The sequence below is a fragment of the Notechis scutatus genome, chromosome 6 (genome assembly GCF_049901735.1).
Source record: "Notechis scutatus isolate UNSWTSFEM ecotype Mainland chromosome 6, rNotScu1.2, whole genome shotgun sequence".
Lineage (NCBI taxonomy): Eukaryota > Metazoa > Chordata > Lepidosauria > Squamata > Elapidae > Notechis > Notechis scutatus.
In genome coordinates, this window is record NC_142014.1 from 8,616,162 (window position 1) to 8,632,731 (window position 16,570).

Sequence of the window (16,570 nt, forward strand, 5' to 3'; positions counted from 1 at the left end):
TTACTTCGATTAAATATATAATCTTAAGGAAATAGATAAATTCATATATATATATAGGAATTCAAATATATTAATGAGCTGGGTGCTTTAACTATTTACATTAATTACTTAATTATATAGGTCTGGTGTTTTCTGGTTAAGCATACTGGTATCTATTTAATTGTATTTATAGTGGATTAACTATATATATATTGGATCAATATTTAACTTTCTAAACCTTAGAATATTTGAGCATTTAAGAAATAGAAATAAGATCTGTCTGGGACTATCTATAATAGAAAACTCTTATTTAACAATATATGTATTAATACGTATACTGTATTCAAAGGAGAAGACAATATAACTTTACTAGGGATAGTTGATGGTGGATTGGAGAGAGCTTCTACAAATAGTTAAAATGGCAACAATAACTACAAATGTAAAATCAGGGAAGAAACCTACAACAGTGACATCTTCACTTCTGGGACAGAGATAGATTGATGCAATGTTACTGGTAGAAAAGACAAGTTCTGCCCAAAGTTTTCAGGCAGTACAGTCAACACTTCCTATGATGCAGGAAATGATAGTAAAAACCCAGGAACTGATAGCGAGGAATCACGAAGATATGAAATTAGAAATGAGAACAGAAATAGGAGGAGTGAAGAACGAGATACAAACTTTGAATAGTAAAATCAGAAAGATGCAGGAGACAATGACAAAAAATGAACAAAAATTAAACACAGTAGAGGCAAGAACTGAGGTGGTGGAAAAGAGATTGGAGGAATCGGAACAAAATTGGAAGGTCTTATATTGTGAACTTCAGGATTCCGTGGTGCATATAGAAGTAGAAAAAGCATCATTTTATTTGAGATTCCAGAACGTTCCAGAATGCTGTAGTAGTAGATTGTTGCTATAGCAGAGTATTAGATTCTGTGAATTCCAAGGTCCATTCTGATTCTTACATACTATAATTCTATGAATCCCTGTGTAATTCCACAAGCATTTTTATAAAATTGCTATAGCTTAATTTAATGTTTAAAATGTGTATTCAATTATTTGCAATCATTTTATTGTTTATTGACTCATAGTTGATCGCATAGATTTTCTCCAGGGTGATCAATTCCTAATCTGTTTTTTAATGTCTCCCAAGTGTGTACTAATTGCCACTGTATTTGAATCCCCTTCTCTTTTCTTCCACCTTTCCCAGCATTAGAGCTTCTACAGAGAGCTAAGTTTTCACAAAGCGCGCTGACTTAGAATAATTTGAGCTTGGTCATTTGTGCCTCTAGTAGTAACTTGCAGTAGACTTTCATATTTGCTCTAATTTTAAAAATCTGGATTAAATGCAACTTCATTTGCATTAAAAAGTAAATTACGAATGACTATAGTCTAATCCTGGGGAAGTGGCCCCACCTGTCTTAAAAAAATAGGCAAAGTTAGTTGGCCGGTAGGGTGCATCCTAGTGCACTAACTGCATTTGGCACGATTATTCCTTTCTGAGAACTGATTATTTTATATCTGGTTTAATAAGGAACAGCCTTGGAAAGACTTGGCAAGGATTGTTCCTTTACTAGTTTGCCTGTCTGGTAAATGGGTATTTTGGAACTGCCCAAGCCCCACTGGCAACCACATTGTGAGAATATCTCCCAATATATACTCAACATCTGAGATAGGCCCATAAGCACAGAAGGGCTGCTTATCCTTAATTACCCTCACCGGTGTATCTTTCTTGTATTTCATTCTTCCTTTTCTTGACTCTATTGAAATGTTGTCTTATTACTTTCTTTCTTGTTAACTTTTCTAAACTTTTCAACTGATTTTCTCCATCTAGCTCTCCAGAGATTTCCATACCACCATCATGCCATTTAATTCTGTTCCCAATGCTTCCAAAGAAGTTTCAAGTTTATCCATAGTCATCCTCTCTGCTTCCTACCTCAATATATTAAAACACTATGAGTCAGTGCTTATTCCAACTGACCAAAAAAGAGCATGATGCCCAAATATGTACTGTATTTAGCTCACATGGTGTAAATATGCCTGGTGATTGCCAAAGAAAAAGAAAGCAGTTATGAGAGCGATTATTACAGATCCAAGAGATTACACCTCTGTTTCATTAATAGAATCAGTCAAAAGGATGGCATCTTGTCATCATAATAAAGCGAGAAAGACTTTAGAAAAGGTTGGGATACTGATATGAACTCACGAGCTGGGAGGAAGAGTGAGACCAAATATAACAGAATAACAGAGTTGGGGACCTTTGAGGTCTTCTAGTCCAACTCCCTGCTCAGGCAGGAGATCCTATACTATTCCAGAGAAGTGGAAAAAGCTTCCGTGATGTAGCACACATATTTTCCGTGAGCCATTCCGCTGGTTAATTGTTCTCACTGTTTTCCTTAGTTCTAGTTGCTTCTCTCTTTGATTAGTTTCCATTCATTGTTTCTTGCCTTGCCTTCAGGTGCTTTGGAAAATAGCTTGACTCCCTCTTCTTTGTGGCAGCGGCAGCCCCTCAAATATTGGAGTAATATACTGCTATCATGTCACCCAGGGGTGGGATTCAAATTTTTTAACAACCGCTTTTGTGGGTGTGGCTTAGTTGGTGGGTGTGGCTTGGTGGTCATGTTATTGGCTGGGCATGGCCAACTCAATATCATTCACATCGAGGCACGCATCTCCTCGCCTGGCCTCTCGTGACTGTGGGGATGCTGCAACAGTCATAAGTGTGAAAAATGGTCATAAGTCACTTTTTTCAGTGCCATTGTAACTTTGAATGGTCACTCCACACAAGCAAAGTACCAGCAAAGGAGGGGAAAAAAACTCCAGAGAAGTTCCTGAGACAGGAAGTCTAGTCCTGCCAAGAATGTAATAAGGGTTAACAGAGAGTCATTTTCTGTAAGCAACACCAGAATGTTTCCTTCCTGCCTTCCTTACAGGATTAGGCCAGTAATTTCTTCTAACAACCGGTTCTCCGAACTGCTTAGAATGTTAACAACCGGTTCTAGTGAATAGGTGCGAACTGGTAGAATCCCACCCCTGATGTCACCCCTAGTCCTTCTTTTCACTAGACTAAACTTACCCAATTATTTCAACTGTTCTTCTTATTTTAGCCTCCAGCCCTCTAATCAAAGTTGTTACAAATGGCAAAATTGCCCACTCAAAAGCTTTCCTCAGCTTTAGGGTTCCAAATGGACAGTGTGTCTTTGTGAAATTCCAGCTACTGCAGGTGAGCCAGAAAAAATTGTTCAGCAGCTGAACACAGATGATAACATGAGCTCACCTAAATGTACAGTCATTTCTATATAGCAGTGCAAAGACCCTGCATGCAATTGCCCTTATTACTGGAAATAAGGAAGTAAATCCTATGCATGAAAACACTCGATCATTTTCATGCGTAGGATTTACTTCCTTACTTCCAGTAATTATTCAGTAGATAGCTATATTTAGGAATGGCCTATAAATGAGTTATTCCATCAAAATCCCTTAGTTTTCTACAAATCAATCTCTAGTGTCAACATTTTAAAATTAACCTGATAAATGAAGAGCTGCCTTCCTACTGTCGGGATCAAAAATATTTGGCTAAGGGAAGGTTTCATAGAAACTATAATCGAGAGCAGAGGTGAGTAACTGTCTACTACTTGAGCAAGCTGCTTTTTTTTGTTTATCTGGACAAAAGTCAGTAGTGGGTGCCTCAATTGAAATTGTGTGTGTGGGTGTGTGTGTGTGTGTGTGTGTGTGTGTGTGTGTGTGTAAGGTAGTCCCTGTAACAATCCTATTGGTTGTTATTTTGCCTCTTGAATGACAAATGTGATCTTTGTATCATTTACAAAAAGAAAAAGAAAAAATCCAGAAACTGCAAAAACAAACCACCAAACCCCCATGACCACCCAAAATTTTTGACAACAAGAAAGCTGCCATATAAAACCATATAAAATCTTCAAGCTTGTGTGCTCGTTTCCCATCCCTGCCTTAGAGCATTTGAGATGGTTCAGTTTCATCAGCATATCCAAACATTCATCGCCATGTATTAAAATAATCCTTGTCATCTGTTTGGGAACAGTAAACAAGATGGGCAGCAAATAAATTTAATAAATATATAAAGAACTGTGTTCAGCTCAGTTGAACATTGAATAGAGTTAATTTAATATGTAAATGTTTATGCAGAATAGTTATTTAAACCTAGGTGTGTTGTTATGTCTAAGAAAACAGTTGCAATAATATCATCATAAGCTTTCTTTTGTGAATGTATCACAAATTTCATATCCTGACAAATCCCATATACACATTTCATATCCTGACCATATTTGGATTCTTCCACATTTGTGTCAGTACATATAGTCCTCAAATTACGACCATAATGAAGCATGCCCATTATTGTTTTAAGTTCTAATGGCCATAAAATGAGTCAGTCATGTGACCAACTCAATTTTTACAATTTTTTTTCACATGGATTGTTAAACAGATGAAGAAGTTGTAAAGTGAACACAACAATCATTAAGCAAATGTCAGAGTTCACTAATCGTGCAGTTTTGTCAAAAGCCACAAGTGCTGGTTTTCAGAAATAAAATAAAATAAAATATACTCATGTGACCATGGGATACTGCAAATGGGTGTAAACGTGGCCATGTTGCTAAGAGCCTGAATTGTGGTCACAATCCAGAACATGACCATCAGAACTTCAGATCTGGGTTGTAAGTCCCTTTTTGGACATCATTGTAATATCAAAGTGTAACTAAGTGACTAAGCATAAGTCGAGGATTACCTTTACTAAATGCCAATGAATACTTCTACTCCTTGTAGCATGCTTTATACATCTTGCCTGCATACACATACAAAATAGAAATGTTAAACTGTTTGCAAGACTATTTCTAATCTAGCAGCTATTGCACACAATAAATATCTGATCTATGTAGCAGCAGTCTTCTGGTAGCTAATGGTGTGAGCTAAATGTCACATGCATCAAGTTATCCTAGTCCTGCAAATAGCCAGAAAGCCTCACCAAAGTGGTATTTAAAATTCAGTGTCCACAGTTCATTGCTGAAGTTAGTGTAATTAAAACTCATAAGGAAAAAAACACTTTTTGTAAATCTTACATATGTTTATTCACAACATAGTCTCACTAGGAACCTTTTAATGTGTGTAGTTAAAAAAGTTAGCAATCAAAAGCACCCTAAACACTTTGATAAGTGATCAGCATCATACATCAACATTTTATGTTTGCATCTTTATTCATGTTATCAGATACCCACAATCCATATGAGCATTAGCTATCATATTTTATTTGGATTGAAAATGGAGAATTGGGTAATATGACATATGAAACCTTTTCAGCTATATACTGTATTTATTTAATGTGTTTGGTTTTCATATGTTTTTTACATTTTTATAGTTTTTATTTATTTAATTTAATTAATAAAAATATCTGAATACATCACCTCTCATTTCATAGCTGCAAATTATCTTGTATGTTTTTCAGCAGCTGAGAGAAGAGAGCAAAAAGGTGATGGGTGATTCAGAGCTTACAAAATCATTTATTTTGTTTGCCACCAAATATTGATCTATGCTTAATTAACTTGTGCTCGGTTTTATTGTCATGATATCCAAGAACATGGGGTTCTTAAAAATAGTTTGGGGGTGTATATTGTTTTAGAATGATTTTTTAAAAAAATATTGGAATGAATGGAGATCAGTTTAGCTTTTTTTAAAGGCTATATCCAGAGAAAACATATTTCTTGGTAAAAGTTAAACTAAAAAGAAGTGTGGATGTGGTAGGTTTCCTTTTTCTAAATTCACATTTGTTTCAACTTCAGCTCAGTTTCTGGTGACTTGATGGGCATATTCTTGTAAGTTTGCTTGGTAGTAATATAGAAGGTATTTGTATTATCTTTTTCCCAGTTGCTTTTGCAGCTTCCCAATCTAGCCTATAGCCCTGGCATTTGCTTGTAACCGATTGTCATTTATGTACCATACAAGCCAACTCTACTTAACAGCTGAACCCAAATAAGGTCAGCCAGGTACTTCCACCTGTTGAGACATACCGTATTTGCCGGCGTATAAGACGACCCGAGCGTATAAGGCGACCCCCACCACCACCGGAAACGCCCTCCAGAAATCCCGGGGCTGCAGCGGCAGGGCAGAGTGCCAGGGGCCGTGGGAAGAGCAGGAAGGCTGCAGCCTCGGGCGGAGCGAGGCGAGCGGGATGAAGCGGAAGCGGCGCAGGGGATCCAGGAAGCCAGAGGCGCCTTCGCTGCGTCCAACAAGCATCCGAAGCCGGCAGTGGATATACCGGCGTATAAGACGACCCCCCACTTGGAGGCATGTTTTTCGGGGCAAAAAAGTCATCTTATACGCCGGCAAATACGGTATATTTTTTTAGACCAATGCTTAGTCTAAATTTCTATTATATTTTGAATATCAAATTAGAAAATCATTAAAAGTATCAAAATGAAAAAATAATTAAAATACCAGAAGAAGGGGAGGACTAATAGATTCTCTAACAACATATACAAAATAGTTCCCTGTTGTGTGATTATTTAGAATTTTATCTGCCTAAATTCCATAGCAATTATTAGATAAGTATCCATAGAACTACAGCTTTGGCTTTCCTTGGATGCCTGTGAGCCTTTGACAATTTTTTCTTCTCTTTTCCTTTATAGATTTAAAACAAAGCTTAGTGGGAGTTTTGTACACCATGCAGCTTAATCATAACTATTTCATCAGTTCCTAAAAAAGCAACTGGACCACAATGATGCTTTAATTGACCAATCCTCAATAAAAACATAAAACATTTTGATTCTGCCTGAGTCCAAAGTCAAACTCTTTTATCTCTGTCAGAGAACACTATTTGGTCTCAATTGTTATGTTAAATGGACCATGGGTGAACTGTTCACCTCTTTTGTTCAATTCCTGATCATTCATCAAGTGACATTGCATTCATTCATCACTCACTGTTTTCCACATCTCACTCTTCTGCAAAAATCCCAGAGATGTATATTTAAGAGTACAGGACTAAAATATTATGAAAAACATTGAAACCAATCAAAAAGATCAGGGGAAAATATGTGATTCCATAAATCCTACTTCATTTCGTGATGTTTAGCTCCTAAAAACAGGTGATTCTTAGTGTGATGCCAAACTATCAATAGAGTTGGTACCAATAAAAGGTTTTTGAAGAGGGTCATGAATAGTCTGTTAATATTCTGTTAATAATAGGACAAGATAGGCCTTCATGAACATCTAAGAACATGGCCAGGTAAGGAGCAAAAAGAAAACTGGTTTATCAATAGTATATAATTTTTTGAGGAATTAATGCCATCTGTATATCTTTAACTCTGATATAAATAAAAAATAGTACCGACATAATAGTGTCATTTTCTGGCTTGTGGCTTGTGATCTCATATTGTATACTTCTCATACAAATATAAAAAGCAGATGGAAGAAAACAAGCACAGGTTGAAAGTGAAGATATACAATAATCAGATATGAAGTAGATAGAGCTTTCCATTCCACTGACATATGAGTCAGTGGTACTTTAAAAAAAAACTACATGTTTTTCTGGTCTTACACAGAAGCCAAGTGGCTTCACAAATATACATATTTGAGTTTGGGAGATATGAAGGGAAAACTGAAACATGTCATCCAATGCAGGCTTTATACAGTATAATGCATAAGGCATGTGGTGCTTTGATAGAGATTATGTTGACAACATGGCAGGGGCTTGGTCTGTTTTTGACTGCTGAGGACGTGTCAATTACTGGCAACTTCTCTTCATGGTAATTTTGCCTAAGATAGCAGAAGAGATCAGGCACTAGATACTTGCCTAGACACTAGGCATCAGCATTTGACAAAGTGTTGGTGATTCTCTATATAAACTTCTTATCTACACAGAACTATTTTGTGTGTTGTGTTTTCTTAAGTTTCCGCAGGTATTTATATGTATGGTATTCAGCTTTGAAACGTCACTACAACTTTAAAAGCACAACTATAATGATGTGGGAAAATACCCGAACAAAGCTGAATACCAGAGAGAGAGAGAGAGAGAGAGAGAGAGAGAGAGAGAGAGAGAGAGAGAGAGAGAGAGAGAGATGATCAGTTGTGACAAATTTTGGTCATTATGTGAAATATTGATGCCCTTATCCCTCCAACCAGTTGCAGTGTATTGACTCAGGATGCTTCTATGAACTCAGCTCAACTCATAAGAGGCCTATTGGGATATTGTAACCTGAACTTGGAACAGAATAACCAGCTATTCATAAGTCAACCTTTTTGTACTGCCAAGCAATATAAACAGAGATATAAACAAGATATTGCTGGCTGAACTACTTTTCTAAATGCTTTTCTTTGGGTTGCCCTAAGGATCCTCAAGGGATTGCTAATTAAGTAATCTTTGGCTTAAGAATCAGGATACACAATCTTGCATTCAAGATAGTTGGCAAAGAAATATACAGTACTTACTTTGATATAAATATACACAGTTTTTTTCCTGATAGAGTGAAAAATATTGAAGAACTAGGCCTAATCCTCCAAATATTGTAGAAGCAAGAATGTCTCTTTTTATTCTTGCTACTTAGTAGTGCCTCTGGATCAGCAAAGCAATTCACTACATTTTTCAAATGGTTCTCTGATTAGATAATTCAGTTTATTTCCAACCTGTTAATGTTTCTGCACTTTCATTTCAAAAGAGCCAGTCAGTTTAGCTGTTTGCAGCAGCAGCGAGAGAAAGGAGTTCAGCAAGGGATTAGATTTTTTTTTTTTTTAATTTCAGCCTATGTTGCCAGGTTCACAATACTAGGGATTAATGGATCATTGGTAGGAGAAAAGGGAGAAAAAGAAGAGTGGAGTAGGCAAGTTGAATAGTCAACGGTAGCCTGAAGAGATCTCAGAAGCCTGGAATCCATTCTAGATACAGGTTGTTATTGTGAGACCAAAATGATTGCCCAGATCCTTGGCTTTGTTTTACCCAGCAAACAGAATTATTTAATGCAAAAAACCCAAATATATTTCCAGAAAGTGTATATTGGCGATTCTCCTTTTTGTTCAGTCATAGCCACACAAAATTCCAGAACTCTTCTTAAAATGGGTATAGTAACTTTACCACTCCTGATCCTAAAAACATTTGTTGAGTATAATCCTTATTATTATCCTAATATTACTAATATAATCCTTATTATTATCCTAATATTATTTACATAAAACTGACTTTCAAGCAAGTCTGTTTAGGAATTCAGCCTTAGCTAATATATGTTGCTGTAGGGCAATGATTTAAAAGAAATAAACTTTGAAAGTCTAAAGGTCTGATTAGATAACCTTATGTTCTTTTTTTGAACTCGGACAGAACAAACAGAGTGACAGTCACAGGTGTGTTTTCTACGCTGCCTGAAGCTCAAATCAAACAAATCCTCTTCCTGTTTCTTCATAGGACTGAGACATAAAGGAGTGGGGATAATAGAGGGATCAAATATTAAGAAAAGCACAAACATAATCAGCATGTTCTGTCCAAAGCACATCTCCACCCTCTAATTCTTGTCTGGGCTAGTCACATAACAATTGTGAGCAAAGAAATATGTGGACTTTCACTAAGCTTCAGCCATTTCAAGCATCGGCTGTTGTCCTGAAGGGTAAGACAAGTAGCAAGGCCAGAGTTACCTCATGCCTCTTAATCCATCTGCAGATTAGTGATAAAATTGGGAGCATCAACCTTTCCTTGCGAGGAGACTCACTTGGGGAAATGGGGTGGGGAAAACCAAAACGATGTGAAAGTATGAAAACAGAGAACATCTAGAATAAACTGACTCAATCTGAACTTACCAAAAAAAATCAGGTGTGTGGTGACTCCAAAATCATCTCCCGCCCCTCCCCACAGCCTTTGGTTACTTTCTTTTTGGTCCTCCTTTCTGTCATGATTATTATTCAGGGTAGTCAAATATGAATTTTAGCACCTTATTGGTGCTACTGGAAAATCTGGGGAAAGAGTTTAAAAAGTGAAGTTAATCAAGTGGCACTTTCTTAGCTCCATGCCCTAGTGCAGGGGTATGGCATCTTTTGATAAAGCCCCAGTATATAGGGTGATAATGCAAGTAGAGAGGGTTAGGTCTTTTGTGTTTGTTACTGTTAGATCGGGTAGATCGGTTCCAATCAGAGACGCGAGACCAGTGTACTTCAAGCTCTTTATTTCATTGTATAGACCTGTACAAGATCTTGGAGCCGCGGCAGCCCTTCATATAGGGATTGCTCGCGGCTCGTCGGCCAATGACAGGGCTTTGAATCTCCCACGATTGGCTCGGCCAATTGTGGTCGATTCTAAGTAAGCCAATCACGGTTGTTGAGTGAGCCAATCAGAATGCAGTTCGTGTGGACCAATCAGATTTTACCTTTTGGAGTATGTTAATACAGAACAGTTACCCTGAAGAGTAAAGAGTTTTGATAGGGTCCTTCATTCTTTTTAAAATATGTTATTCCTATTATTGGGTTTGCACTCTTAATGTGCAGCAGTGTAATTCCTGCCTCAAACTAACCAAAACTACCCACCATCCTCAGTTGTCTTAAACAAAGTAGAGTGTAAGAAAAGAGGGAGATACATGCTTAGGTGCTGTAGATTCCCCATTATTGCATTACTAGAAATAATCGAGGGCAGCTGTGTTACTGACGAAGCCTGTCCCTGCCGAACCATCAATATAATATCACCGTGCTCTGAAATGATGTTGCCTCCATCAGAAGAAAAAAAAAATCTTGCAAATTATTGCAGATCTCCATGACTCTGGCTAAATATAGACTGCATGGAATAAATCAGAGTTATTTACTCATACGTCTTTTTAAAGATGAAATCTTGCTGATTACCGATTTGACAGAGAAAATGTGTGTGTGTGTGGCGGGGAGGTACTATGGGGAAAACATTGGGTAAGATTAAAAGAAATAAGTTATAATTGTGAGAATTTATCAGAAGCTACCTTTCCAGGCAAGATATTTGGACTTTTCAAAAATCAGCTCCCCAAACTCCCCAAAGTGGTAATGAAGACTTCATTTATTCCTCTAGCAGCTGCAAAAGGAAGTCAGCTAACAGTGGGAAGCCACATGGATTTCTCATTTGTTTTGGTAGCAGTTTTATTTTTTAAAAAAGTTGAGGCAACAAGAATAGGACTTAGTTATTCTCAATTAATCAAGATTTACAGGGGTGGGGGGATCAGCTGATGGACAGAAGAGATCTTGATAATAAGTGATCACATCATATTAGTTTCAAAACAATTAGGGAAAGATATTAAGAGAAGGGTTTCCCTGAATTTAGAAAGAACAGAGTTTAAAGAATTCAAGGAAAAGATGGGCAGAATACACTGAAATTCTAAAGGATAATTGCCAAAGATGTATAAGGACTATGGAAAGCACGGTACAAATTATCTTATGAATCAATACTGAGATCACTAGCAAAATGAACCCCTTATGGATAAAAAGCAAACTCCCTGAGAAGATGAGGAATAAAAAGGAAATGTATAGAAAATGGAAGCAGGAGTTAATAAATAAGGAGGTGTACAAACAAATATATTTAGAGCTTGTAAAAATTGAGTCAGGAAGGTGAAGTCTCAGATGAGATGAGGGTTATGAGAAATTTAAAGTAGATAAGAGTGAGACTATGTCTGAAATTAAAACCAAAGAGTGAAGAAAGATGTTGGTTTGAGGAAAAAGAGAAATACAATTCAGGAATGATAGTGGCATAGCTAGAGCTTATGCTTGCTACATTAAATAAATTTAGGTCTTCAGGACTAAATAAATTCCAGGGCATAGAAATTCAGGCCAAAGTGATTTCAGAATCACTGATGGTAATATTTGAAAACTTCTGGAGAACTGGAGAAGTGCCAGAACATTGGAGAAAAACAAACATGGTTCAGGGGGAGAAGGAGAGAGAAAGAAAACCAAAACCCCAGAAATCTATTAATTTAACAGCCATCCTGAAACAGGTACTAAAATAGATAGTCAAGTACAGGGTCTATGAATATTTAACCAAACTATCCTTTTTTTCTTTTTATGATAGTTGTAGAAGAAGACCAAGACAAGCTATATTGTATATATTATAATATATATTATCTTCATTTTGGTAAAGCTTTTTACAAGATTTCTCATGATATATTTGCAGACACGGTAGATAAATAGGAGCTAGATAGTACTGTAAGGTGAGAAATTTGCAACTGGCATTGTGTTGCCCTGAACGTCTTCAAAGAAAAACCAGAAAGCCCAAGTGCCTCTTGAAAAAAGCACCTTTGGGACAACCATGGCCTGGATGACTGAGTATCTCCATAGACAATTGGCACTGCATTGTCCTAGAGGAAAATATAGCGTTGGGCCACCCAGAGCTCCCTCCTCAGCCCATTCATATTCAGATGCTTTATAAATGATCTAAAGGAACACTTCCCAAATTTGCAGAAGACAGCCTAGATGGGTTTGATATTCTTGTAGAAGACAAAAATCACAAAATCAGAATGAGCTCAAGAAGCTTGAACACTGTCCCAAATCCAATAGGATGAGGTTAATTTATGACATATGTTAAGATCCTACACTTGAGTGAAAAAAAAATCAAGTCTATACATACAGAAATGGAAAGCTGTGGTATATGCATTGTAATAGGTTTTTTGGAGTACTAGTGACCGCCATCTAAACATGAGCAACCAGTATGATGTAGCAACCAGAAAGATCAATGTAATCTTGGAATGCATTAATAGAAGAAATATATCCAGGGAGTTACTGTATATCTATGTTGATTCTCAATCATCCAGGTCATGGTTATTCCAAAGGTACTTTTCAAAAAGGCAACTGGACTTTCTTTTTCTTTTTTCTTGAAAATGTTTTGTTTCTCATCCTAGAAGTTTTTTCCGCTCTGACTGAATGGCGGGAAGGGAAGGATTTATGTTCTTTGCAGTCATTTGATGATTAGCATTCTGAAGATTGGTGATTAATTCTCTTGAGAATCAACCTTCAGAGTGCTTATGACCAGATGACTTCAAATAACATAAATCCCCGCTATTCAGTCAGAGCTGAAGAAGCTTCTTGAATGAGAAGCAAAATGTTTTCAAGAAAAACCTATGAAAATCCAGTTTGAAAAGTACCTTTGGAATACATCCGTGGAGTTAATCATTCCATTGTGACTCTCCACTGATTAAGCGGCACTTAGAATACCATACCCAGTTCTGGACATTATACCTTAGAACTGACATGGAGAACTTGGAGTTGTTTTATAGGAGAACTATCAGAATAGTGATGGGTCTGTATACTAAGAGCCATGAGGAACAAATTAAAAGAGCTGGCATGTCTAGCTTTCAAGGGGGGAAGATATGATAGAAGTCTACAGTATCACATGTAAGAGAAAATAAACTCATTGTTTGGTGAAATTGGAAATAAGAACTTAAAGAAAGATTTAGGCTCCATATTAGGAAAAAAAATTCTTCATGGCAACAATATTAATCAGTGAAACAGTTTGTCTAGATCAGAGGTGTGAAACTCGTGGTCCACGGGCCGGATGCATCATGCATTGGCCATGTCCAACCCCGGTTTAGCAAAGGAGGAAAAAGTTGGGATACGTCACATGATGACAATGTGTCATCACAAGTTTCACACCCCTGGTCTAGATAGAAGAGTGGTGATTCTATGTTGATATAGGGTCACCACTTAGAATGGTTTACAATCTTTCACTGAGTCAAAGATAGAGAAGTTCACATCCACTCTTGGCTGTTTTTGTAATTAAGTAAGTACAGGAACTTCATATTCTACCTATATTTTTTTTCCTGAACCTTTCTCTTCTGGAAAAAAAAAAATCTCATTCAGAAAATGTAATTAGAACCAGCAGACGAAAAAATGGAGCAGAATTTTTTCTCCTAGTACTAATGCAAGCAAAATAACATAGACGTGGAATTTACTTTCCCCCATCTCAGAGATATCACAGTTCACTTCAATAAAGAGGATGAGTAGGTTATTTTAAAAAAATTGAAATATAAACTTTATCTTCAGGAGATAGCTGAGCACTTTTCACTTTATCTAAACATTTTAAATCCACATAGCTCGCTATTGTCAGGTTTTGCTTAAACATCTGTTCCATGTTCCTGTTTTCTCTATTTTATCAAAATATTGAGTGTCATTCTGTGCTTGCAAAACAGCACTAAATTACTTAAAACAAACTTTAAATGTCATAACTATATTTTCATTAACTATGCTGGTGGGATCAGAGACTGTTCATGCTACAAGTATCTATATTGTTTTACTGTGTTCAATCTTTTTCTCTTTTTAAAATGTTTTTAGGTTTAGTAATTGTTGAAATAACTAATAGAACATGTATTTCTTATTGGACATTCCAATTCAAACAAATTATGTTAATTTTAATTCTTGAATTATTCATTCTTCTGGTCAGTTGGGGACTTATCTTCCAAGTAGGTTAGCTATCTATGGAATAGTAGGTAACAGAAAAAGATAAACATATTGCAAAACATTAATGATATCTAGCAAGGTCAGTTTTGTTGTGGATTCATTTTGAAAAAGTGTTCTGATTTGCAGGACTGCTTATGTGCAATTTTTAGTTAAAAAACAGGACTTGAACACAATTTTATGGATACTCCTACTGAGTACAGAGACATTTACTGCCTTGTAACAATGCAATTATTTATAGGATTGTAGGTTCCAGTGCAATTGGTGGATTATACAATTTTATAAGTGAGTACAGGCTTACAATCTAAGTATGCTTTGAATGATAGCTTTAACTTGGCTAGATAGGAACATTAATGTCTCATAGCAAGTCGATGCTATTTTAGTCTGCAGGTGTAGGTATACAGGGATCACATGTTTGATTGCTTCCTTCATCACACAGTCTTGAAGGCAAGCTAGAGATGGGCAACATTTAGCTACAGAGTTGCTCACAACCACAAATGCTTTCCTTTTTGCACACAACTGCAAAACACAGTCTAGTTGTGTGTTTTCCATTACTTGGAAGCAGAAGCAATAGTATAAACCCTAAACTCAATATAATCTTATAAACAAAAATATACAAATTTTCAGGAAATATTTTAAAAAAAGTCTAGCTCACCTATTTGTGCTATCTTTCCCCTTTCTAAAATATTAAGTTAATTTAGAGGACAATTAGGGCAATTGTCCTCTAAAAAATTGCCCATCCCTTAAAATAATATAGAAAGGCTACATCTCATTAAGATCTCACAGGTAATAGTCAGACTTTCACATAATGGTGGTAAAGTTTATTTCTTGTATAATGATATTTTAATTCAGAATAAAAATAGAGTGTAACTTTTGTTTCCTTCTTTGGATATGTTGCCAAAACCCATCTCTGTACCGCAAGAAACATTATCTTTCCTGATACCGACAATATGAGAAAAAAACAACAACATTCCTCATCAGAATTGCTGTGCATAATAGAATAAAGAAGGTGTTGTATACAGGAAAAAAGGGTGTGTGTGATTGGGTTGGTGACTCATTTGCTTGTATACCAGCTCAGTCTTGTATTGAAAGCATAAATATTAATAACAAAGTGTTATTACCACAATGAACTGCAATAGGAGCAGAAGTAACAAATAAATAACTTTCTCTTTTTGAGGTTGTCAAATGTCTTTTGACGTGTTTACATCACAAAATGCAAATTGTAAGACATTATTTTGAGAGCATACCAAGGGCATCCTCACAAAATGGTTGCCAGGCCATGCGTGATCAATTGCTAAAAATCATTTCGTGCCTGTTTAGTATACTATAGAGGATAATGTTGGATTTGAATTAGTAAAAGCAAAGATAAGGCCTATTCAAACTCACTGAATGGGAACTTATTGTGTAACTTTGGGCCAGTCACATTTAGGGACATCACCTTCAGATCTGAAATGGGAGTAGCATTAGAAATTACTACTATAATATAGAACGGAAGAAAGTTGAGGTTTTCTGTTAGAACAGCAGTTATTTCTCTGCCTCCACCCCCCCTTTTTTTTTAAAAAATAAAAATACATCTAGTGCAGTGGTCCCCAACCTTTTTTGTACCATGGCCTGGTACAAAATGATCCACGGACCGGTACCAGCATCAGCACGCACGACCAAGGCAAGGCGAGCCGAGCGACTGGCCAGCCAGCCGTCCCCCGCTTCTCCCCGCCACCTTCAACTCCTCCTTTGTACCTTTTCGTGGTCAATGGGCTTTTCGGGCTCTTTCTTAATCTCCTCCTGAGTAACGCGAGACTCCACCGCCATCGGGATGGCTCTTCATTCGAAGCCACCACCCCCTCGACGAAACTAAGGCGCGAGGATTCCTTCAGCACCCAAACTCCACTTTCCAACCGATGACCGACAAGCTCACCTGGAAGCACTTTCTCAAGCGCTGTCGAAACAAGATGGCGGCACCCAAGCAAAATAGGCGTGCCGGTACAAAATGATCCACGGACCGGTACCAGTCCGGGGCCCAGTGGTTGGGGACTACTGATCTAGTGAACTAGAGAAAAGCACGGAACAAGATTGCAACTACAGGACTGCAATCTGAACCATAAGATTTACCTAGATTTCCTATTTGGTTGGGTTAATACATTATACTAAGGTTAAAAAAACTAGTTTAGTTTTGCTTTAGTATAGTTGTGACTCCAAC

At 36.9% G+C, this 16,570-nt stretch overlaps 1 long non-coding RNA gene across 1 annotated transcript in view; it reads right to left on the minus strand.

The window, feature by feature from the left end:
- The window catches only part of LOC148130114 (uncharacterized), a 91,758-nt gene extending 75,936 nt beyond the window's left edge, over positions 1 to 15,822 (minus strand). The window contains exon 1 of the long non-coding RNA XR_015750262.1: positions 15,760 to 15,822. This is a non-coding gene — a long non-coding RNA (uncharacterized LOC148130114). The remainder of the gene's footprint in view (positions 1 to 15,759) is intronic.
- Between the last annotated feature and the right edge of the window lie 748 nt (positions 15,823 to 16,570).